Below are 25,617 nucleotides of genomic sequence, written 5' to 3' on the forward strand. Positions count from 1 at the left end.
TTATTCACTGCGGGAAGAGATATAAACAACATTTAGAGTAAAATAATGTTCATGCGAGAACGTTCAATTTTTCATGCAAAACGATCGTTGACCCGCGACCTGATGAAATTGCTCTGAGATGACCAAAATGGTCCGTTTTGAAAATGTTCATCTTTCCACTAATTTTTACTCTCAGAGGTGGATCATCACTTTTGGAGCTAAAATTAGCATCTTTATAGTCATTTTCATGCTTCTAAGGAGCCAAAACTCAAGATTTGGCTCATGGTTAAAAGTGAATTAAAATGACCCAAATGCTCACTTCGAGGGCTTAAAACGTGTTTAGTCACTGCGGGAAGAGATATAAACAACATTTAGAGTAAATTATTGTTCATGCGAGAACGTTCAATTTTTCATGCAAAACGATCGATGACCCGCGACCTGATGAAATTGCTCCGAGATGACCAAAATGGTCCGTTTTGAAAATTTTCATCTTTCAACTAATTTTGACTCTCAGAGGTGGATCATCACTTTTGGATATAAAATGAGCATCTTTATCGTCATTTTCATGCTTCTAGGGAGCCAAAACTCAAGATTTGGCTCATGGTTAAAAGTGACTTAAAAGGACCCAAATGCTCACTTCGAGGGCTTAAAACGTGTTTATTCACTGTGGGAAGAGATATAAACAACATTTAGAGTAAATTATTGTTCATGCGAGAACATTCAATTTTTCATGCAAAACGATCGATGACCCGCGACCTGATGAAATTGCTCCGAGATGACCAAAATGGTCCGTTTTGAAAATTTTCATCTTTCAAATAATTTTGACTCTCAGAGGTGCATCATCACTTTTGGAGATAAAATGAGCATCTTTATCGTCATTTTCATGCTTCTAGGGAGCCAAAACTCAAGATTTGGCTCATGGTTAAAAGTGACTTAAAAAGGCCCAAATGCTCACTTCGAGGGCTTAAAACGTGTTTATTCACTGCGGGAAGAGATATAAACAACATTTAGAGTAAATTATTGTTCATGCGAGAACGTTCAGTTTTTCATGCAAAACGATCGATGACCCGCGACCTGATGAAATTGCTCTGAGATGACCAAAATGGTCCGTTTTAAAACCTTCCATCTTTCAACTAATTCTGACTTTCAGAGGTGGATCATCACTTTTGGAGATAAAATGAGCATCTTTATCGTCATTTTCATGCTTCTAAGGAGCCAAAACTCAAGATTTGGCTCATGGTTAAAAGTGAATTAAAAGGACCCAAATGCTCACTTCGAGGGCTTAAAACGTGTTTATTCACTGCGGGAAGAGATATAAACAACATTTAGAGTAAATTAATGTTCATGCGAGAACGTTCAATTTTTCATGCAAAACGATCGTTGACCCGCGGCCTGATGAAATTGCTCTGAGATGACCAAAATAGTCCGTTTTGAAAATGTTCATCTTTCAACTAATTTTTACTCTCAGAGGTGGATCATCACTTTTGGAGCTAAAATGAGCATCTTTATAGTCATTTTCATGCTTCTAGGGAGCCAAAACTCAAGATTTGGCTCATGGGTAAAAGTGACTTAAAAGGACCCAAATGCTCACTTCGAGGGCTTAAAACTTGTTTATTCACTGCGGGAAGAGATATAAACAACATTTAGAGTAAATTAATGTTCATGCAAGAACATTCAATTTTTCATGCAAAACGATCGATGACCCGCGATCTGATGAAATTGCTCCGAGATGACCAAAATGGTCAGTTTTGAAAATGTTCATCTTTCAACTAATTTTGACTCTCAGAGGTGGATCATCACTTTTGGAGATAAAATGAGCATCTTTATCGTCATTTTCATGCTTCTAGGGAGCCAAAACTCAAGATTTGGCTCATGGTTAAAAGTGACTTAAAAAGGCCCAAATGCTCACTTCGAGGGCTTAAAACGTGTTTATTCACTGCGGGAAGAGATATAAACAACATTTAGAGTAAATTAATGTTCATGCCAGAACGTTCAATTTTTCATGCAAAACGATCAATGACCCGCGACCTGATGAAATTGCTCTGAGATGACCAAAATAGTCCGTTTCGAAAATGTTCATCTTTCAACTAATTTTGACTCTCAGAGGTGGATCGTCACTTTTGGAGATAAAATGAGCATCTTTATCGTCATTTTCTTACTTCTAGGGAGCCGAAACTCAAGATTTGGCTCATGGTTAAAAGTGACTTAAAAAGGCCCAAATGCTCACTTTGAGGGCTGAAAACGTGTTTATTCACTGCGGGAAGAGATATAAACAACATTTAGAGTAAATTAATGTTCATGCAAGAACGTTCAATTTTTCATGCAAAACGATCGATGACCCGCGACCTGATGAAATTGCTCCGAGATGACCAAAATGGTCCGTTTTGAAAATTTTCATCTTTCAACTAATTTTGACTCTCAGTGGTGGATCATCACTTTTGGAGATAAAATGAGCATCTTTATCGTCATTTTCATGCTTCTAGGGAGCCAAAACTCAAGATTTGGCTCATGGTTAAAAGTGACTTAAAAAGGCCCAAATGCTCACTTCGAGGGCTTAAAACGTGTTTATTCACTGCGGGAAGAGATATAAACAACATTTAGAGTAAAATAATGTTCATGCGAGAACGTTCAATTTTTCATGCAAAACGATCGTTGACCCGCGACCTGATGAAATTGCTCTGAGATGACCAAAATGGTCCGTTTTGAAAATGTTCATCTTTCCACTAATTTTTACTCTCAGAGGTGGATCATCACTTTTGGAGCTAAAATGAGCATCTTTATAGTCATTTTCATGCTTCTAGGGAGCCAAAACTCAAGATTTGGCTCATGGGTAAAAGTGACTTTAAAGGACCCAAATGCTCACTTCGAGGGCTTAAAACGTGTTTAGTCACTGCGGGAAGAGATATAAACAACATTTAGAGTAAATTATTGTTCATGCGAGAACGTTCAATTTTTCATGCAAAACGATCGATGACCCGCGACCTGATGAAATTGCTCTGAGATGACCAAAATGGTCCGTTTTAAAACCTTCCATCTTTCAACTAATTCTGACTTTCAGAGGTGGATCATCACTTTTGGAGATAAAATGAGCATCTTTATCGTCATTTTCATGCTTCTAAGGAGCCAAAACTCAAGATTTGGCTCATGGTTAAAAGTGAATTAAAATGACCCAAATGCTCAATTCGAGGGCTTAAAACGTGTTTAGTCACTGCGGGAAGAGATATAAACAACATTTAGAGTAAATTATTGTTCATGCGAGAACGTTCAATTTTTCATGCAAAACGATCGATGACCCGCGACCTGATGAAATTGCTCCGAGATGACCAAAATGGTCCGTTTTGAAAATTTTCATCTTTCAACTAATTTTGACTCTCAGAGGTGGATCATCACTTTTGGATATAAAATGAGCATCTTTATCGTCATTTTCATGCTTCTAGGGAGCCAAAACTCAAGATTTGGCTCATGGTTAAAAGTGACTTAAAAGGACCCAAATGCTCACTTCGAGGGCTTAAAACGTGTTTATTCACTGCGGGAAGAGATATAAACAACATTTAGAGTAAATTAATGTTCATGCAAGAACGTTCAATTTTTCATGCAAAACGATCGATGACCCGCGACCTGATGAAATTGCTCCGAGATGACCAAAATGGTCCGTTTTGAAAATTTTCATCTTTCAACTAATTTTGAATCTCAGAGGTGGATCATCACTTTTGGATATAAAATGAGCATCTTTATAGTCATTTTCATGCTTCTAGGGAGCCAAAACTCAAGATTTGGCTCATGGGTAAAAGTGACGTAAAAGCACCCAAATGCTCACTTCGAGGGCTTAAAACGTGTTTATTCACTGTGGGAAGAGATATAAACAACATTTAGAGTAAATTATTGTTCATGCGAGAACATTCAATTTTTCATGCAAAACGATCGATGACCCGCGACCTGATGAAATTGCTCCGAGATGACCAAAATGGTCCGTTTTGAAAATTTTCATCTTTCAACTAATTTTGACTCTCAGAGGTGCATCATCCCTTTTGGAGATAAAATGAGCATCTTTATCGTCATTTTCATGCTTCTAGGGAGCCAAAACTCAAGATTTGGCTCATGGTTAAAAGTGACTTAAAAAGGCCCAAATGCTCACTTCGAGGGCTTAAAACGTGTTTATTCACTGCGGGAAGAGATATAAACAACATTTAGAGTAAATTATTGTTCATGCGAGAACGTTCAATTTTTCATGCAAAACGATCGATGACCCGCGACCTGATGAAATTGCTCTGAGATGACCAAAATGGTCCGTTTTAAAACCTTCCATCTTTCAACTAATTCTGACTTTCAGAGGTGGATCATCACTTTTGGAGATAAAATGAGCATCTTTATCGTCATTTTCATGCTCCTAGGGAGCCAAAACTCAAGATTTGGCTCATGGTTAAAAGTGACTTAAAAAGGCCCAAATGCTCACTTCGATGGCTTAAAACGTGTTTAGTCACTGCGGGAAGAGATATAAACAACATTTAGAGTAAATTATTGTTCATGCGAGAACGTTCAATTTTTCATGCAAAACGATCGATGACCCGCGACCTGATGAAATTGCTCCGAGATGACCAAAATGGTCCGTTTTGAAAATTTTCATCTTTCAACTAATTTTGACTCTCAGAGGTGGATCATCACTTTTGGATATAAAATGAGCATCTTTATCGTCATTTTCATGCTTCTAGGGAGCCAAAACTCAAGATTTGGCTCATGGTTAAAAGTGACTTAAAAGGACCCAAATGCTCACTTCGAGGGCTTAAAACGTGTTTATTCACTGCGGGAAGAGATATAAACAACATTTAGAGTAAATTAATGTTCATGCAAGAACGTTCAATTTTTCATGCAAAACGATCGATGACCCGCGACCTGATGAAATTGCTCCGAGATGACCAAAATGGTCCGTTTTGAAAATTTTCATCTTTCAACTAATTTTGACTCTCAGAGGTGGATCATCACTTTTGGATATAAAATGAGCATCTTTATCGTCATTTTCATGCTTCTAGGGAGCCAAAACTCAAGATTTGGCTCATGGTTAAAAGTGAATTAAAAGGACCCAAATGCTCACTTCGAGGGCTTAAAACGTGTTTATTCACTGCGGGAAGAGATATAAACAACATTTAGAGTAAATTAATGTTCATGCAAGAACATTCAATTTTTCATGCAAAACGATCGATGACCCGCGACCTGATGAAATTGCTCCGAGATGACCAAAATAGTCCGTTTTGAAAATGTTCATCTTTCAACTAATTTTGACTCTCAGAGGTGTATCATCACTTTTGGAGATAAAATGAGCATCTTTATCGTCATTTTCATGCTTCTAGGGAGTCAAAACTCAAGATTTGGCTCATGGTTAAAAGTGACTTAAAAAGGACCAAATGCTCACTTCGAGGGCTTAAAACGTGTTTATTCACTGCGGGAAGAGATATAAACAACATTTAGAGTAAAATAATGTTCATGCGAGAACGTTCAATTTTTCATGCAAAACGATCGTTGACCCGCGACCTGATGAAATTGCTCTGAGATGACCAAAATGTTCCGTTTTGAAAATGTTCATCTTTCAACTAATTTTTACTCTCAGAGGTGGATCATCACTTTTGGAGCTAAAATGAGCATCTTTATAGTCATTTTCATGCTTCTAGGGAGCCAAAACTCAAGATTTGGCTCATGGTTAAAAGTGACTTAAAAAGGCCCAAATGCTCACTTCGAGGGCTTAAAACGTGTTTATTCACTGCGGGAAGAGATATAAACAACATTTAGAGTAAAATAATGTTCATGCGAGAACGTTCAATTTTTCATGCAAAACGATCGTTGACCCGCGACCTGATGAAATTGCTCTGAGATGACCAAAATGGTCCGTTTTGAAAATGTTCATCTTTCCACTAATTTTTACTCTCAGAGGTGGATCATCACTTTTGGAGCTAAAATGAGCATCTTTATAGTCATTTTCATGCTTCTAGGGAGCCAAAACTCAAGATTTGGCTCATGGGTAAAAGTGACTTTAAAGGACCCAAATGCTCACTTCGAGGGCTTAAAACGTGTTTAGTCACTGCGGGAAGAGATATAAACAACATTTAGAGTAAATTATTGTTCATGCGAGAACGTTCAATTTTTCATGCAAAACGATCGATGACCCGCGACCTGATGAAATTGCTCTGAGATGACCAAAATGGTCCGTTTTAAAACCTTCCATCTTTCAACTAATTCTGACTTTCAGAGGTGGATCATCACTTTTGGAGATAAAATGAGCATCTTTATCGTCATTTTCATGCTTCTAAGGAGCCAAAACTCAAGATTTGGCTCATGGTTAAAAGTGAATTAAAATGACCCAAATGCTCAATTCGAGGGCTTAAAACGTGTTTAGTCACTGCGGGAAGAGATATAAACAACATTTAGAGTAAATTATTGTTCATGCGAGAACGTTCAATTTTTCATGCAAAACGATCGATGACCCGCGACCTGATGAAATTGCTCCGAGATGACCAAAATGGTCCGTTTTGAAAATTTTCATCTTTCAACTAATTTTGACTCTCAGAGGTGGATCATCACTTTTGGATATAAAATGAGCATCTTTATCGTCATTTTCATGCTTCTAGGGAGCCAAAACTCAAGATTTGGCTCATGGTTAAAAGTGACTTAAAAGGACCCAAATGCTCACTTCGAGGGCTTAAAACGTGTTTATTCACTGCGGGAAGAGATATAAACAACATTTAGAGTAAATTAATGTTCATGCAAGAACGTTCAATTTTTCATGCAAAACGATCGATGACCCGCGACCTGATGAAATTGCTCCGAGATGACCAAAATGGTCCGTTTTGAAAATTTTCATCTTTCAACTAATTTTGAATCTCAGAGGTGGATCATCACTTTTGGATATAAAATGAGCATCTTTATAGTCATTTTCATGCTTCTAGGGAGCCAAAACTCAAGATTTGGCTCATGGGTAAAAGTGACGTAAAAGCACCCAAATGCTCACTTCGAGGGCTTAAAACGTGTTTATTCACTGTGGGAAGAGATATAAACAACATTTAGAGTAAATTATTGTTCATGCGAGAACATTCAATTTTTCATGCAAAACGATCGATGACCCGCGACCTGATGAAATTGCTCCGAGATGACCAAAATGGTCCGTTTTGAAAATTTTCATCTTTCAACTAATTTTGACTCTCAGAGGTGCATCATCCCTTTTGGAGATAAAATGAGCATCTTTATCGTCATTTTCATGCTTCTAGGGAGCCAAAACTCAAGATTTGGCTCATGGTTAAAAGTGACTTAAAAGGACCCAAATGCTCACTTCGAGGGCTTAAAACGTGTTTATTCACTGCGGGAAGAGATATAAACAACATTTAGAGTAAATTAATGTTCATGCAAGAACGTTCAATTTTTCATGCAAAACGATCGATGACCCGCGACCTGATGAAATTGCTCCGAGATGACCAAAATGGTCCGTTTTGAAAATTTTCATCTTTCAACTAATTTTGAATCTCAGAGGTGGATCATCACTTTTGGATATAAAATGAGCATCTTTATAGTCATTTTCATGCTTCTAGGGAGCCAAAACTCAAGATTTGGCTCATGGGTAAAAGTGACGTAAAAGCACCCAAATGCTCACTTCGAGGGCTTAAAACGTGTTTATTCACTGTGGGAAGAGATATAAACAACATTTAGAGTAAATTATTGTTCATGCGAGAACATTCAATTTTTCATGCAAAACGATCGATGACCCGCGACCTGATGAAATTGCTCCGAGATGACCAAAATGGTCCGTTTTGAAAATTTTCATCTTTCAACTAATTTTGACTCTCAGAGGTGCATCATCCCTTTTGGAGATAAAATGAGCATCTTTATCGTCATTTTCATGCTTCTAGGGAGCCAAAACTCAAGATTTGGCTCATGGTTAAAAGTGACTTAAAAAGGCCCAAATGCTCACTTCGAGGGCTTAAAACGTGTTTATTCACTGCGGGAAGAGATATAAACAACATTTAGAGTAAATTATTGTTCATGCGAGAACGTTCAATTTTTCATGCAAAACGATCGATGACCCGCGACCTGATGAAATTGCTCTGAGATGACCAAAATGGTCCGTTTTAAAACCTTCCATCTTTCAACTAATTCTGACTTTCAGAGGTGGATCATCACTTTTGGAGATAAAATGAGCATCTTTATCGTCATTTTCATGCTCCTAGGGAGCCAAAACTCAAGATTTGGCTCATGGTTAAAAGTGACTTAAAAAGGCCCAAATGCTCACTTCGATGGCTTAAAACGTGTTTAGTCACTGCGGGAAGAGATATAAACAACATTTAGAGTAAATTATTGTTCATGCGAGAACGTTCAATTTTTCATGCAAAACGATCGATGACCCGCGACCTGATGAAATTGCTCCGAGATGACCAAAATGGTCCGTTTTGAAAATTTTCATCTTTCAACTAATTTTGACTCTCAGAGGTGGATCATCACTTTTGGATATAAAATGAGCATCTTTATCGTCATTTTCATGCTTCTAGGGAGCCAAAACTCAAGATTTGGCTCATGGTTAAAAGTGACTTAAAAGGACCCAAATGCTCACTTCGAGGGCTTAAAACGTGTTTATTCACTGCGGGAAGAGATATAAACAACATTTAGAGTAAATTAATGTTCATGCAAGAACGTTCAATTTTTCATGCAAAACGATCGATGACCCGCGACCTGATGAAATTGCTCCGAGATGACCAAAATGGTCCGTTTTGAAAATTTTCATCTTTCAACTAATTTTGACTCTCAGAGGTGGATCATCACTTTTGGATATAAAATGAGCATCTTTATCGTCATTTTCATGCTTCTAGGGAGCCAAAACTCAAGATTTGGCTCATGGTTAAAAGTGAATTAAAAGGACCCAAATGCTCACTTCGAGGGCTTAAAACGTGTTTATTCACTGCGGGAAGAGATATAAACAACATTTAGAGTAAATTAATGTTCATGCAAGAACATTCAATTTTTCATGCAAAACGATCGATGACCCGCGACCTGATGAAATTGCTCCGAGATGACCAAAATAGTCCGTTTTGAAAATGTTCATCTTTCAACTAATTTTGACTCTCAGAGGTGTATCATCACTTTTGGAGATAAAATGAGCATCTTTATCGTCATTTTCATGCTTCTAGGGAGTCAAAACTCAAGATTTGGCTCATGGTTAAAAGTGACTTAAAAAGGACCAAATGCTCACTTCGAGGGCTTAAAACGTGTTTATTCACTGCGGGAAGAGATATAAACAACATTTAGAGTAAAATAATGTTCATGCGAGAACGTTCAATTTTTCATGCAAAACGATCGTTGACCCGCGACCTGATGAAATTGCTCTGAGATGACCAAAATGTTCCGTTTTGAAAATGTTCATCTTTCAACTAATTTTTACTCTCAGAGGTGGATCATCACTTTTGGAGCTAAAATGAGCATCTTTATAGTCATTTTCATGCTTCTAGGGAGCCAAAACTCAAGATTTGGCTCATGGGTAAAAGTGACTTAAAAGGACCCAAATGCTCACTTCGAGGGCTTAAAACGTGTTTATTCACTGCGGGAAGAGATATAAACAACATTTAGAGTAAATTAATGTTCATGCAAGAACGTTCAATTTTTCATGCAAAACGATCGATGACCCGCGACCTAATGAAATTGCTCCGAGATGACCAAAATGGTCCGTTTGGAAAATTTTCATCTTTCAACTAATTTTGACTCTCAGACGTGGATCATCACTTTTGGAGATAAAATGAGCATCTTTATCGTAATTTTCATGCTTCTAGGGATCCAAAACTCAAGATTTGGCTCATGGTTAAAAGTGACTTAAAAAGGCCCAAATGCTCACTTCGAGGGCTTAAAACGTGTTTATTCACTGCGGGAAGAGATATAAACAACATTTAGAGTAAATTAATGTTCATGCCAGAACGTTCAATTTTTCATGCAAAACGATCGATGACCCGCGACCTGATGAAATTGCTCTGAGATGACCAAAATAGTCCGTTTCGAAAATGTTCATCTTTCAACTAATTTTGACTCTCAGAGGTGGATCGTCACTTTTGGTGATAAAATGAGCATCTTTATCGTCATTTTCATACTTCTAGGGAGCCAAAACTCAAGATTTGGCTCATGGTTAAAAGTGACTTAAAAAGGCCCAAATGCTCACTTTGAGGGCTTAAAACGTGTTTATTCACTGCGGGAAGAGATATAAACAACATTTAGAGTAAATTAATGTTCATGCAAGAACGTTCAATTTTTCATGCAAAACGATCGATGACCCGCGACCTGATGAAATTGCTCCGACATGACCAAAATGGTCCGTTTTGAAAATTTTCATCTTTCAACTAATTTTGACTCTCAGAGGTGGATCATCACTTTTGGAGATAAAATGAGCATCTTTATCGTCATTTTCATGCTTCTAGGGTGCCAAAACTCAAGATTTGGCTCATGGTTAAAAGTGACTTAAAAAGGCCCAAATGCTCACTTCAAGGGCTTAAAACGTGTTTATTCACTGCGGGAAGAGATATAAACAACATTTAGAGTAAAATAATGTTCATGCGAGAACGTTCAATTTTTCATGCAAAACGATCGTTGACCCGCGACCTGATGAAATTGCTCTGAGATGACCAAAATGGTCCGTTTTGAAAATGTTCATCTTTCAACTAATTTTTACTCTCAGAGGTGGATCATCACTTTTGGAGCTAAAATGAGCATCTTTATAGTCATTTTCATGCTTCTAGGGAGCCAAAACTCAAGATTTGGCTCATGGGTAAAAGTGACTTAAAAGGACCCAAATGCTCACTTCGAGGGCTTAAAACGTGTTTAGTCACTGCGGGAAGAGATATATACAACATTTAGAGTAAATTATTGTTCATGCGAGAACGTTCAATTTTTCATGCAAAACGATCGATGACCCGCGACCTGATGAAATTGCTCCGAGATGACCAAAATGGTCCGTTTTGAAAATTTTCATCTTTCAACTAATTTTGACTCTCAGAGGTGGATCATCACTTTTGGATATAAAATGAGCATCTTTATCGTCATTTTCATGCTTCTAGGGAGCCAAAACTCAAGATTTGGTTAATGGTTAAAAGTGACTTAAAAGGACCCAAATGCTCACTTCGAGGGTTTAAAACGTTTTTATTCACTGCGGGAAGAGATATAAACAACATTTAGAGTAAATTAATGTTCATGCAAGAACGTTCAATTTTTCATGCAAAACGATCGATGACCCGCGACCTGATGAAATTGCTCCGAGATGACAAAATGGTCCGTTTTGAAAATTTTCATCTTTCAACTAATTTTGACTCTCAGAGGTGGATCATCACTTTTGGATATAAAATGAACATCTTTATCGTCATTTTCATGCTTCTAGGGAGCCAAAACTCAAGATTTGGCTCATGGTTAAAAGTGACTTAAAAAGGCCCAAATGCTCACTTTGAGGGATTAAAACGTGTTTATTCACTGCGGGAAGAGATATAAACAACATTTAGAGTAAATTAATGTTCATGCAAGAACGTTCCATTTTTCATGCAAAACGATTGATGACCCGCGACCTGATGAAATTGCTCCGAGATGACCAAAATGGTCCGTTTTGAAAATTTTCATCTTTCAACTAATCTTGACTCTCAGAGGTGGATCATCACTTTTGGAGATAAAATGAGCATCTTTATCGTCATTTCATGCTTCTAGGGAGCCAAAATTCAAGATTTGGCTCATGGTTAAAAGTGACATAAAAAGGCCCAAATGCTCACTTCGAGGGCTTAAAACGTGTTTATTCACTGCGGGAAGAGATATAAACAACATTTAGAGTAAATTACTGTTCATGCGAGAACGTTCAATTTTTCATGCAAAACGATCGATGACCCGCGACCTGATGAAATTGCTCTGAGATGACCAAAATGGTCCGTTTTAAAACCTTCCATCTTTCAACTAATTCTGACTTTCAGAGGTGGATCATCACTTTTGGAGATAAAATGAGCATCTTTATCGTCATTTTCATGCTTCTAAGGAACCAAAACTCAAGATTTGGCTCATGGTTAAAAGTGACTTAAAAAGGCCCAAATGCTCACTTCGAGGGCTTAAAACGTGTTTATTCACTGCGGGAAGAGATATAAACAACATTTAGAGTAAAATAATGTTCATGCGAGAACGTTCAATTTTTCATGCAAAACGATCGTTGACCCGCGACCTGATGAAATTGCTCTGAGATGACCACAATGGTCCGTTTTGAAAATGTTCATCTTTCAACTAATTTTTACTCTCAGAGGTGGATCATCACTTTTGGAGCTAAAATGAGCATCTTTATAGTCATTTTCATGCTTCTAGGGAGCCAAAACTCAAGATTTGGCTCATGGGTAAAAGTGACTTAAAAGGACCCAAATGCTCACTTCGAGGGCTTAAAACGTGTTTAGTCACTGCGGGAAGAGATGTAAACAACATTTAGAGTAAATTATTGTTCATGCGAGAACGTTCAATTTTTCATGCAAAACGATCGATGACCCGCGACCTGATGAAATTGCTCCGAGATGACCAAAATGGTCCGTTTTGAAAATTTTCATCTTTCAACTAATTTTGACTCTCAGAGGTGGATCATCACTTTTGGATATAAAATGAGCATCTTTATCGTCATTTTCATGCTTCTAGGGAGCCAAAACTCAAGATTTGGCTCATGGTTAAAAGTGACTTAAAAAGGCCCAAATGCTCACTTCAAGGGCTTAAAACGTGTTTATTCACTGCGGGAAGAGATATAAACAACATTTAGAGTAAAATAATGTTCATGCGAGAACGTTCAATTTTTCATGCAAAACGATCGTTGACCCACCGACCTGATGAAATTGCTCTGAGATGACCAAAATGGTCCGTTTTGAAAATGTTCATCTTTCAACTAATTTTGACTCTCAGAGGTGGATCATCACTTTTGGATATAAAATGAGCATCTTTATCGTCATTTTCATGCTTCTAGGGAGCCAAAACTCAAGATTTGGTTAATGGTTAAAAGTGACTTAAAAGGACCCAAATGCTCACTTCGAGGGCTTAAAACGTGTTTATTCACTGCGGGAAGAGATATAAACAACATTTAGAGTAAATTAATGTTCATGCAAGAACGTTCAATTTTTCATGCAAAACGATCGATGACCCGCGACCTGATGAAATTGCTCCGAGATGACCAAAATGGTCCGTTTTGAAAATTTTCATCTTTCAACTAATCTTGACTCTCAGAGGTGGATCATCACTTTTGGAGATAAAATGAGCATCTTTATCGTCATTTCATGCTTCTAGGGAGCCATAATTCAAGATTTGGCTCATGGTTAAAAGTGACATAAAAAGGCCCAAATGCTCACTTCGAGGGCTTAAAACGTGTTTATTCACTGCGGGAAGAGATATAAACAACATTTAGAGTAAATTACTGTTCATGCGAGAACGTTCAATTTTTCATGCAAAACGATCGATGACCCGCGACCTGATGAAATTGCTCTGAGATGACCAAAATGGTCCGTTTTAAAACCTTCCATCTTTCAACTAATTCTGACTTTCAGAGGTGGATCATCACTTTTGGAGATAAAATGAGCATCTTTATCGTCATTTTCATGCTTCTAAGGAACCAAAACTCAAGATTTGGCTCATGGTTAAAAGTGACTTAAAAAGGCCCAAATGCTCACTTCGAGGGCTTAAAACGTGTTTATTCACTGCGGGAAGAGATATAAACAACATTTAGAGTAAAATAATGTTCATGCGAGAACGTTCAATTTTTCATGCAAAACGATCGTTGACCCGCGACCTGATGAAATTGCTCTGAGATGACCACAATGGTCCGTTTTGAAAATGTTCATCTTTCAACTAATTTTTACTCTCAGAGGTGGATCATCACTTTTGGAGCTAAAATGAGCATCTTTATAGTCATTTTCATGCTTCTAGGGAGCCAAAACTCAAGATTTGGCTCATGGGTAAAAGTGACTTAAAAGGACCCAAATGCTCACTTCGAGGGCTTAAAACGTGTTTAGTCACTGCGGGAAGAGATGTAAACAACATTTAGAGTAAATTATTGTTCATGCAAGAACGTTCAATTTTTCATGCAAAACGATCGATGACCCGCGACCTGATGAAATTGCTCCGAGATGACCAAAATGGTCTGTTTTGAAAATTTTCATCTTTCAACTAATTTTGACTCTCAGAGGTGGATCATCACTTTTGGATATAAAATGAGCATCTTTATCGTCATTTTCATGCTTCTAGGGAGCCAAAACTCAAGATTTGGTTAATGGTTAAAAGTGACTTAAAAGGACCCAAATGCTCACTTCGAGGGCTTAAAACGTGTTTATTCACTGCGGGAAGAGATATAAACAACATTTAGAGTAAATTAATGTTCATGCAAGAACGTTCAATTTTTCATGCAAAACGATCGATGACCCGCGACCTGATGAAATTGCTCCGAGATGACCAAAATGGTCCGTTTTGAAAATTTTCATCTTTCAACTAATTTTGACTCTCAGAGGTGGATCATCACTTTTGGAGATAAAATGAGCATCTTTATCGTCATTTCATGCTTCTAGGGAGCCAAAATTCAAGATTTGGCTCATGGTTAAAAGTGACTTAAAAAGGCCCAAATGCTCACTTCGAGGGCTTAAAACGTGTTTATTCACTGCGGGAAGAGATATAAACAACATTTAGAGTAAATTAATGTTCATGCAAGAACGTTCAATTTTTCATGCAAAACGATCGATGACCCGCGACCTGATGAAATTGCTCCGAGATGACCAAAATGGTCCGTTTTGAAAATTTTCATCTTTCAACTAATTTTGACTCTCAGAGGTGGATCATCACTTTTGGATATAAAATGAACATCTTTATCGTCATTTTCATGCTTCTAGGGAGTCAAAACTCAAGATTTGGCTCATGGTTAAAAGTGACTTAAAAAGGCCCAAATGCTCACTTCGAGGGCTTAAAACGTGTTTATTCACTGCGGGAAGAGATATAAACAACATTTAGAGTAAAATAATGTTCATGCGAGAACGTTCAATTTTTCATGCAAAACGATCGTTGACCCGCGACCTGATGAAATTGCTCTGAGATGACCAAAATGGTCCGTTTTGAAAATGTTCATCTTTCAACTAATCTTGACTCTCAGAGGTGGATCATCACTTTTGGAGATAAAATGAGCATCTTTATCGTCATTTCATGCTTCTAGGGAGCCAAAATTCAAGATTTGGCTCATGGTTAAAAGTGACATAAAAAGGCCCAAATGCTCACTTCGAGGGCTTAAAACGTGTTTATTCACTGCGGGAAGAGATATAAACAACATTTAGAGTAAATTACTGTTCATGCGAGAACGTTCAATTTTTCATGCAAAACGATCGATGACCTGCGACCTGATGAAATTGCTCTGAGATGACCAAAATGGTCCGTTTTAAAACCTTCCATCTTTCAACTAATTCTGACTTTCAGAGGTGGATCATCACTTTTGGAGATAAAATGAGCATCTTTATCGTCATTTTCATGCTTCTAAGGAACCAAAACTCAAGATTTGGCTCATGGTTAAAAGTGACTTAAAAAGGCCCAAATGCTCACTTCGAGGGCTTAAAACGTGTTTATTCACTGCGGGAAGAGATATAAACAACATTTAGAGTAAAATAATGTTCATGCGAGAACGTTCAATTTTTCATGCAAAACGATCGTTGACCCGCGACCTGATGAAATTGCTCTGAGATGACCACAATGGTCCGTTTTGAAAATGTTCATCTTTCAACTAATTTTTACTCTCAGAGGTGGATCATCACTTTTGGAGCTAAAATGAGCATCTTTATAGTCATTTTCATGCTTCTAGGGAGCCAAAACTCAAGATTTGGCTCATGGGTAAAAGTGACTTAAAAGGACCCAAATGCTCACTTCGAGGGCTTAAAACGTGTTTAGTCACTGCGGGAAGAGATGTAAACAACATTTACAGTAAATTATTGTTCATGCAAGAACGTTCAATTTTTCATGCAAAACGATCGATGACCCGCGACCTGATGAAATTGCTCCGAGATGACCAAAATGGTCTGTTTTGAAAATTTTCATCTTTCAACTAATTTTGACTCTTAGAGGTGGATCATCACTTTTGGATATAAAATGAGCATCTTTATCGTCATTTTCATGCTTCTAGGGAGCCAAAACTCAAGATTTGGTTAATGGTTAAAAGTGACTTAAAAGGACCCAAATGCTCACTTCGAGGGCTTAAAACGTGTTTATTCACTGCGGGAAGAGATATAAACAACATTTAGAGTAAATTAATGTTCATGCAAGAACGTTCAATTTTTCATGCAAAACGATCGATGACCCGCGACCTGATGAAATTGCTCCGAGATGACCAAAATGGTCCGTTTTGAAAATTTTCATCTTTCAACTAATTTTGACTCTCAGAGGTGGATCATCACTTTTGGAGATAAAATGAGCATCTTTATCGTCATTTCATGCTTCTAGGGAGCCAAAATTCAAGATTTGGCTCATGGTTAAAAGTGACTTAAAAAGGCCCAAATGCTCACTTCGAGGGCTTAAAACGTGTTTATTCACTGCGGGAAGAGATATAAACAACATTTAGAGTAAATTAATGTTCATGCAAGAACGTTCAATTTTTCATGCAAAACGATCGATGACCCGCGACCTGATGAAATTGCTCCGAGATGACCAAAATGGTCCGTTTTGAAAATTTTCATCTTTCAACTAATTTTGACTCTCAGAGGTGGATCATCACTTTTGGATATAAAATGAACATCTTTATCGTCATTTTCATGCTTCTAGGGAGTCAAAACTCAAGATTTGGCTCATGGTTAAAAGTGACTTAAAAAGGCCCAAATGCTCACTTCGAGGGCTTAAAACGTGTTTATTCACTGCGGGAAGAGATATAAACAACATTTAGAGTAGAATAATGTTCATGCGAGAACGTTCAATTTTTCATGCAAAACGATCGTTGACCCGCGACCTGATGAAATTGCTCTGAGATGACCAAAATGGTCCGTTTTGAAAATGTTCATCTTTCAACTAATTTTTACTCTCAGAGGTGGATCATCACTTTTGGAGCTAAAATGAGCATCTTTATAGTCATTTTCATGCTTCTAGGGAGCCAAAACTCAAGATTTAACACATGGGTAAAAGTGACTTAAAAGGACCCAAATGCTCACTTCGAGGGCTTAAAACGTGTTTATTCACTGCGGGAAGAGATATAAACAACATTTAGAGTAAATTATTGTTCATGCAAGAACGTTCAATTTTTCATGCAAAACGATCGATGACCCGCGACCTGATGAAATTGCTCCGAGATGACCAAAATGGTCTGTTTTGAAAATGTTCATCTTTCAACTAATTTTGACTCTCAGAGGTGGATCATCACTTTTGGATATAAAATGAGCATCTTTATCGTCATTTTCATGCTTCTAGGGAGCCAAAACTCAAGATTTGGCTCATGGTTAAAAGTGAATTAAAAGGACCCAAATGCTCACTTCGAGGGCTTGAAACGTGTTTATTCACTGCGGGAAGAGATATAAACAACATTTAGAGTAAATTAATGTTCATGCAAGAACGTTCAATTTTTCATGCAAAACGATCGATGACCCGCGACCTGATGAAATTGCTCCGAGATGACCAAAATGGTCCGTTTTGAAAATTTTCATCTTTCAACTAATTTTGACTCTCAGACGTGGATCATCACTTTTGGAGATAAAATGAGCATCTTTATCATCATTTTCATGCTTCTAGGGATCCAAAACTCAAGATTTGGCTCATGGTTAAAAGTGACTTAAAAAGGCCCAAATGCTCACTTCGAGGGCTTAAAACGTGTTTATTCACTGCGGGAAGAGATATAAACAACATTTAGAGTAAATTAATGTTCATGCCAGAACGTTCAATTTTTCATGCAAAACGATCGATGACCCGCGACCTGATGAATTTGCTCTGAGATGACCAAAATAGTCCGTTTCGAAAATGTTCATCTTTCAACTAATTTTGACTCTCAGAGGTGGATCGTCACTTTTGGTGATAAAATGAGCATCTTTATCGTCATTTTCATACTTCTAGGGAGCCAAAACTCAAGATTTGGCTCATGGTTAAAAGTGACTTAAAAAGGCCCAAATGCTCACTTTGAGGGCTTAAAACGTGTTTATTCACTGCGGGAAGAGATATAAACAACATTTAGAGTAAAATAATGTTCATGCGAGAACGTTCAATTTTTCATGCAAAACGATCGTTGACCCGCGACCTGATGAAATTGCTCTGAGATGACCAAAATGGTCCGTTTTGAAAATGTTCATCTTTCAACTAATTTTTACTCTCAGAGGTGGATCATCACTTTTGGAGCTAAAATGAGCATCTTTATAGTCATTTTCATGCTTCTAGGGAGCCAAAACTCAAGATTTGGCTCATGGGTAAAAGTGACTTAAAAGGACCCAAATGCTCACTTCGAGGGCTTAAAACGTGTTTATTCACTGCGGGCAGAGATATAAACAACATTTAGAGTACATTAATGTTCATGCAAGAACGTTCAATTTTTCATGCAAAACGATCGATGACCCGCGACCTGATGAAATTGCTCCGAGATGACCAAAATGGTCCGTTTTGAAAATTTTCATCTTTCAACTAATTTTGACTCTCAGAGGTGGATCATCACTTTTGGAGATAAAATGAGCATCTTTGTCGTCATTTTCATGCTTCTAGGGAGCCAAAACTCAAGATTTGGTTAATGGTTAAAAGTGACTTAAAAGGACCCAAATGCTCACTTCGAGGGCTTAAAACGTGTTTATTCACTGCGGGAAGAGATATAAACAACATTTAGAGTAAATTAATGTTCATGCAAGAACGTTCAATTTTTCATGCAAAACGATCGATGACCCGCGACCTGATGAAATTGCTCCGAGATGACCAAAATGGTCCGTTTTGAAAATTTTCATCTTTCAACTAATTTTGACTCTCAGAGGTGGATCATCACTTTTGGATATAAAATGAACATCTTTATCGTCATTTTCATGCTTCTAGGGAGCCAAAACTCAAGATTTGGCTCATGGTTAAAAGTGACTTAAAAAGGCCCAAATGCTCACTTTGAGGGATTAAAACGTGTTTATTCACTGCGGGAAGAGATATAAACAACATTTAGAGTAAATTAATGTTCATGCAAGAACGTTCCATTTTTCATGCAAAACGATTGATGACCCGCGACCTGATGAAATTGCTACGAGATGACCAAAATGGTCCGTTTTGAAAATTTTCATCTTTCAACTAATCTTGACTCTCAGAGGTGGATCATCACTTTTGGAGATAAAATGAGCATCTTTATCGTCATTTCATGCTTCTAGGGAGCCAAAATTCAAGATTTGGCTCATGGTTAAAAGTGACATAAAAAGGCCCAAATGCTCACTTCGAGGGCTTAAAACGTGTTTATTCAATGCGGGAAGAGATAGAAACAACATTTAGAGTAAATTACTGTTCATGCGAGAACGTTCAATTTTTCATGCAAAACAATCGATGACCCGCGACCTGATGAAATTGCTCTGAGATGACCAAAATGGTCCGTTTTAAAACCTTCCATCTTTCAACTAATTCTGACTTTCAGAGGTGGATCATCACTTTTGGAGATAAAATGAGCATCTTTATCGTCATTTTCATGCTTCTAAGGAACCAAAACTCAAGATTTGGCTCATGGTTAAAAGTGACTTAAAAAGGCCCAAATGCTCACTTCGAGGGCTTAAAACGTGTTTATTCACTGCGGGAAGAGATATAAACAACATTTAGAGTAAAATAATGTTCATGCGAGAACTTTCAAGTTTTTCATGCAAAACGATCGTTGACCCGCGACCTGATGAAATTGCTCTGAGATGACCACAATGGTCCGTTTTGAAAATGTTCATCTTTCAACTAATTTTTACTCTCAGAGGTGGATCATCACTTTTGGAGCTAAAATGAGCATCTTTATAGTCATTTTCATGCTTCTAGGGAGCCAAAACTCAAGATTTGGCTCATGGGTAAAAGTGACTTAAAAGGACCCAAATGCTCACTTCGAGGGCTTAAAACGTGTTTAGTCACTGCGGGAAGAGATGTAAACAACATTTAGAGTAAATTATTGTTCATGCGAGAACGTTCAATTTTTCATGCAAAACGATCGATGACCCGCGACCTGATGAAATTGCTCCGAGATGACCAAAATGGTCCGTTTTGAAAATTTTCATCTTTCAACTAATTTTGACTCTCAGAGGTGGATCATCACTTTTGGATATAAAATGAGCATCTTTATCGTCATTTTCATGCTTCTAGGGAGCCAAAACTCAAGATTTGGTTAATGGTTAAAAGTGACTTAAAAGGACCCAAATGCTCACTTCGAGGGCTTAAAATGTGTTTATTCACTGCGGGAAGAGATATAAACAACATTTAGAGTAAATTAATGTTCATGCAAGAACGTTCAATTTTTCATGCAAAACGATCGATGACCCGCGACCTGATGAAATTGCTCCGAGATGACCAAAATGGTCCGTTTTGAAAATTTTCATCTTTCAACTAATTTTGACTCTCAGAGGTGGATCATCACTTTTGGAGATAAAATGAGCATCTTTATCGTCATTTCATGCTTCTAGGGAGCCAAAATTCAAGATTTGGCTCATGGTTAAAAGTGACTTAAAAAGGCCCAAATGCTCACTTCGAGGGCTTAAAACGTGTTTATTCACTGCGGGAAGAGATATAAACAACATTTAGAGTAAAATAATGTTCATGCGAGAATGTTCAATTTTTCATGCAAAACGATTGTTGACCCGCGAACCTGATGAAATTGCTCTGAGATGACCAAAATGGTCCGTTTTGAAAATGTTCATCTTTCAACTAATTTTTACTCTCAGAGGTGGATCATCACTTTTGGATCTAAAATGAGCATCTTTATAGTCATTTTCATGCTTCTAGGGAGCCAAAACTCAAGATTTGGCTCATGGGTAAAAGTGACTTAAAAGGACCCAAATGCTCACTTCGAGGGCTTAAAACGTGTTTAGTCACTGCGGGAAGAGATATAAACAACATTTAGAGTAAATTATTGTTCATGCGAGAACGTTCAATTTTTCATGCAAAACGATCGATGACCCGCGACCTGATGAAATTGCTCCGAGATGACCAAAATGGTCCGTTTTGAAAATTTTCATCTTTCAACTAATTTTGACTCTCAGAGGTGGATCATCACTTTTGGATATAAAATGAGCATCTTTATCGTCATTTTCATGCTTCTAGGGAGCCAAAACTCAAGATTTGGTTAATGGTTAAAAGTGACTTAAAAGGACCCAAATGCTCACTTCGAGGGCTTAAAACGTGTTTATTCACTGCGGGAAGAGATATAAACAACATTTAGAGTAAATTAATGTTCATGCAAGAACGTTCAATTTTTCATGCAAAACGATCGATGACCCGCGACCTGATGAAATTGCTCCGAGATGACCAAAATGGTCCGTTTTGAAAATTTTCATCTTTCAACTAATTTTGACTCTCAGAGGTGGATCATCACTTGTGGATATGAAATGAACATCTTTATCGTCATTTTCATGCTTCTAGGGAGCCAAAACTCAAGATTTGGCTCATGGTTAAAAGTGACTTAAAAAGGCCCAAATGCTCACTTTGAGGGATTAAAACGTGTTTATTCACTGCGGGAAGAGATATAAACAACATTTAGAGTAAATTAATGTTCATGCAAGAACGTTCAATTTTTCATGCAAAACGATTGATGACCCGCGACCTGATGAAATTGCTCCGAGATGACCAAAATGGTCCGTTTTGAAAATTTTCATCTTTCAACTAATCTTGACTCTCAGAGGTGGATCATCACTTTTGGAGATAAAATGAGCATCTTTATCGTCATTTCATGCTTCTAGGGAGCCAAAATTCAAGATTTGGCTCATGGTTAAAAGTGACATAAAAAGGCGCAAATGCTCACTTCGAGGGCTTAAAACGTGTTTATTCACTGCGGGAAGAGATATAAACAACATTTAGAGTAAATTACTGTTCATGCGAGAACGTTCAATTTTTCATGTAAAACGATCGATGACCCGCGACCTGATGAAATTGCTCTGAGATGACCAAAATGGTCCATTTTAAAACCTTTCATCTTTCAACTAATTCTGACTTTCAGAGGTGGATCATCACTTTTGGAGATAAAATGAGCATCTTTATCGTCATTTTCATGCTTCTAAGGAACCAAAACTCAAGATTTGGCTCATGGTTAAAAGTGACTTAAAAAGGCCCAAATGCTCACTTCGAGGGCTTAAAACGTGTTTATTCACTGCGGGAAGAGATATAAACAACATTTAGAGTAAAATAATGTTCATGCGAGAACGTTCAATTTTTCATGCAAAACGATCGTTGACCCGCGACCTGATGAAATTGCTCTGAGATGACCAAAATGGTCCGTTTTGAAAATGTTCATCTTTCAACTAATTTTTACTCTCAGAGGTGGATCATCACTTTTGGAGCTAAAATGAGCATCTTTATAGTCATTTTCATGCTTCTAGGGAGCCAAAACTCAAGATTTGGCTCATGGGTAAAAGTGACTTAAAAAGGCCCAAATGCTCACTTCGAGGGCTTAAAACGTGTTTATTCACTGCGGGAAGAGATATAAACAACATTTACAGTAAATTAATGTTCATGCAAGAACGTTCAATTTTTCATGCAAAACGATTGATGACCCGCGACCTGATGAAATTGCTCAGAGATGACCAAAATGGTCCGTTTTGAAAATTTTCATCTTTCAACTAATCTTGACTCTCAGAGGTGGATCATCACTTTTGGAGATAAAATGAGCATCTTTATCGTCATTTCATGCTTCTATGGAGCCAAAATTCAAGATTTGGCTCATGGTTAAAAGTGACTTAAAAAGGCCCAAATGCTCACTTCGAGGGCTTAAAACGTGTTTATTCACTGCGGGAAGAGATATAAACAACATTTAGAGTAAATTAATGTTCATGCAAGAACGTTCAATTTTTCATGCAAAACGATCGATGACCCGCGACCTGATGAAATTGCTCCGACATGACCAAAATGGTCCGTTTTGAAAATTTTCATCTTTCAACTAATTTTGACTCTCAGAGGTGGATCATCACTTTTGGAGATAAAATGAGCATCTTTATCGTCATTTTCATGCTTCTAGGGTGCCAAAACTCAAGATTTGGCTCATGGTTAAAAGTGACTTAAAAAGGCCCAAATGCTCACTTCAAGGGCTTAAAACGTGTTTATTCACTGCGGGAAGAGATATAAACAACATTTAGAGTAAAATAATGTTCATGCGAGAACGTTCAATTTTTCATGCAAAACGATCGTTGACCCGCGACCTGATGAAATTGCTCTGAGATGACCAAAATGGTCCGTTTTGAAAATGTTCATCTTTCAACTAATTTTTACTCTCAGAGGTGGATCATCACTTTTGGAGCTAAAATTAGCATCTTTATAGTCATTTTCATGCTTCTAGGGAGCCAAAACTCAAGATTTGGCTCATGGGTAAAAGTGACTTAAAAGGACCCAAATGCTCACTTCGAGGGCTTAAAACGTGTTTAGTCACTGCGGGAAGAGATATATACAACATTTAGAGTAAATTATTGTTCATGCGAGAACGTTCAATTTTTCATGCAAAACGATCGATGACCCGCGACCTGATGAAATTGCTCCGAGATGACCAAAATGGTCCGTTTTGAAAATTTTCATCTTTCAACTAATTTTGACTCTCAGAGGTGGATCATCACTTTTGGATATAAAATGAGCATCTTTATCGTCATTTTCATGCTTCTAGGGAGCCAAAACTCAAGATTTGGTTAATGGTTAAAAGTGACTTAAAAGGACCCAAATGCTCACTTCGAGGGTTTAAAATGTTTTTATTCACTGCGGGAAGAGATATAAACAACATTTAGAGTAAATTAATGTTCATGCAAGAACGTTCAATTTTTCATGCAAAACGATCGATGACCCGCGACCTGATGAAATTGCTCCGAGATGACCAAAATGGTCCGTTTTGAAAATTTTCATCTTTCAACTAATTTTGACTCTCAGAGGTGGATCATCACTTTTGGATATAAAATGAACATCTTTATCGTCATTTTCATGCTTCTAGGGAGCCAAAACTCAAGATTTGGCTCATGGTTAAAAGTGACTTAAAAAGGCCCAAATGCTCACTTTGAGGGATTAGAACGTGTTTATTCACTGCGGGAAGAGATATAAACAACATTTAGAGTAAATTAATGTTCATGCAAGAACGTTCCATTTTTCATGCAAAACGATTGATGACCCGCGACCTGATGAAATTGCTCCGAGATGACCAAAATGGTCCGTTTTGAAAATTTTCATCTTTCAACTAATCTTGACTCTCAGAGGTGGATCATCACTTTTGGAGATAAAATGAGCATCTTTATCGTCATTTCATGCTTCTAGGGAGCCAAAATTCAAGATTTGGCTCATGGTTAAAAGTGACATAAAAAGGCCCAAATGCTCACTTCGAGGGCTTAAAACGTGTTTATTCACTGCGGGAAGAGATATAAACAACATTTAGAGTAAATTACTGTTCATGCGAGAACGTTCAATTTTTCATGCAAAACGATCGATGACCCGCGACCTGATGAAATTGCTCTGAGATGACCAAAATGGTCCGTTTTAAAACCTTCCATCTTTCAACTAATTCTGACTTTCAGAGGTGGATCATCACTTTTGGAGATAAAATGAGCATCTTTATCGTCATTTTCATGCTTCTAAGGAACCAAAACTCAAGATTTGGCTCATGGTTAAAAGTGACTTAAAAAGGCCCAAATGCTCACTTCGAGGGCTTAAAACGTGTTTATTCACTGCGGGAAGAGATATAAACAACATTTAGAGTAAAATAATGTTCATGCGAGAACGTTCAATTTTTCATGCAAAACGATCGTTGACCCGCGACCTGATGAAATTGCTCTGAGATGACCACAATGGTCAGTTTTGAAAATGTTCATCTTTCAACTAATTTTTACTCTCAGAGGTGGATCATCACTTTTGGAGCTAAAATGAGCATCTTTATAGTCATTTTCATGCTTCTAGGGAGCCAAAACTCAAGATTTGGCTCATGGGTAAAAGTGACTTAAAAGGACCCAAATGCTCACTTCGAGGGCTTAAAACGTGTTTAGTCACTGCGGGAAGAGATGTAAACAACATTTAGAGTAAATTATTGTTCATGCGAGAACGTTCAATTTTTCATGCAAAACGATCGATGACCCGCGACCTGATGAAATTGCTCCGAGATGACCAAAATGGTCCGTTTTGAAAATTTTCATCTTTCAACTAATTTTGACTCTCAGAGGTGGATCATCACTTTTGGATATAAAATGAGCATCTTTATCGTCATTTTCATGCTTCTAGGGAGCCAAAACTCAAGATTTGGCTCATGGTTAAAAGTGACATAAAAAGGCCCAAATGCTCACTTCGAGGGCTTAAAACATGTTTATTCACTGCGGGAAGAGATATAAACAACATTTAGAGTAAATTACTGTTCATGCGAGAACGTTCAATTTTTCATGCAAAACGATCGATGACCCGCGACCTGATGAAATTGCTCTGAGATGACCAAAATGGTCCGTTTTAAAACCTTCCATCTTTCAACTAATTCTGACTTTCAGAGGTGGATCA

Source organism: Lissotriton helveticus, chromosome 2_1 (genome assembly GCF_964261635.1).
Source record: "Lissotriton helveticus chromosome 2_1, aLisHel1.1, whole genome shotgun sequence".
Lineage (NCBI taxonomy): Eukaryota > Metazoa > Chordata > Amphibia > Caudata > Salamandridae > Lissotriton > Lissotriton helveticus.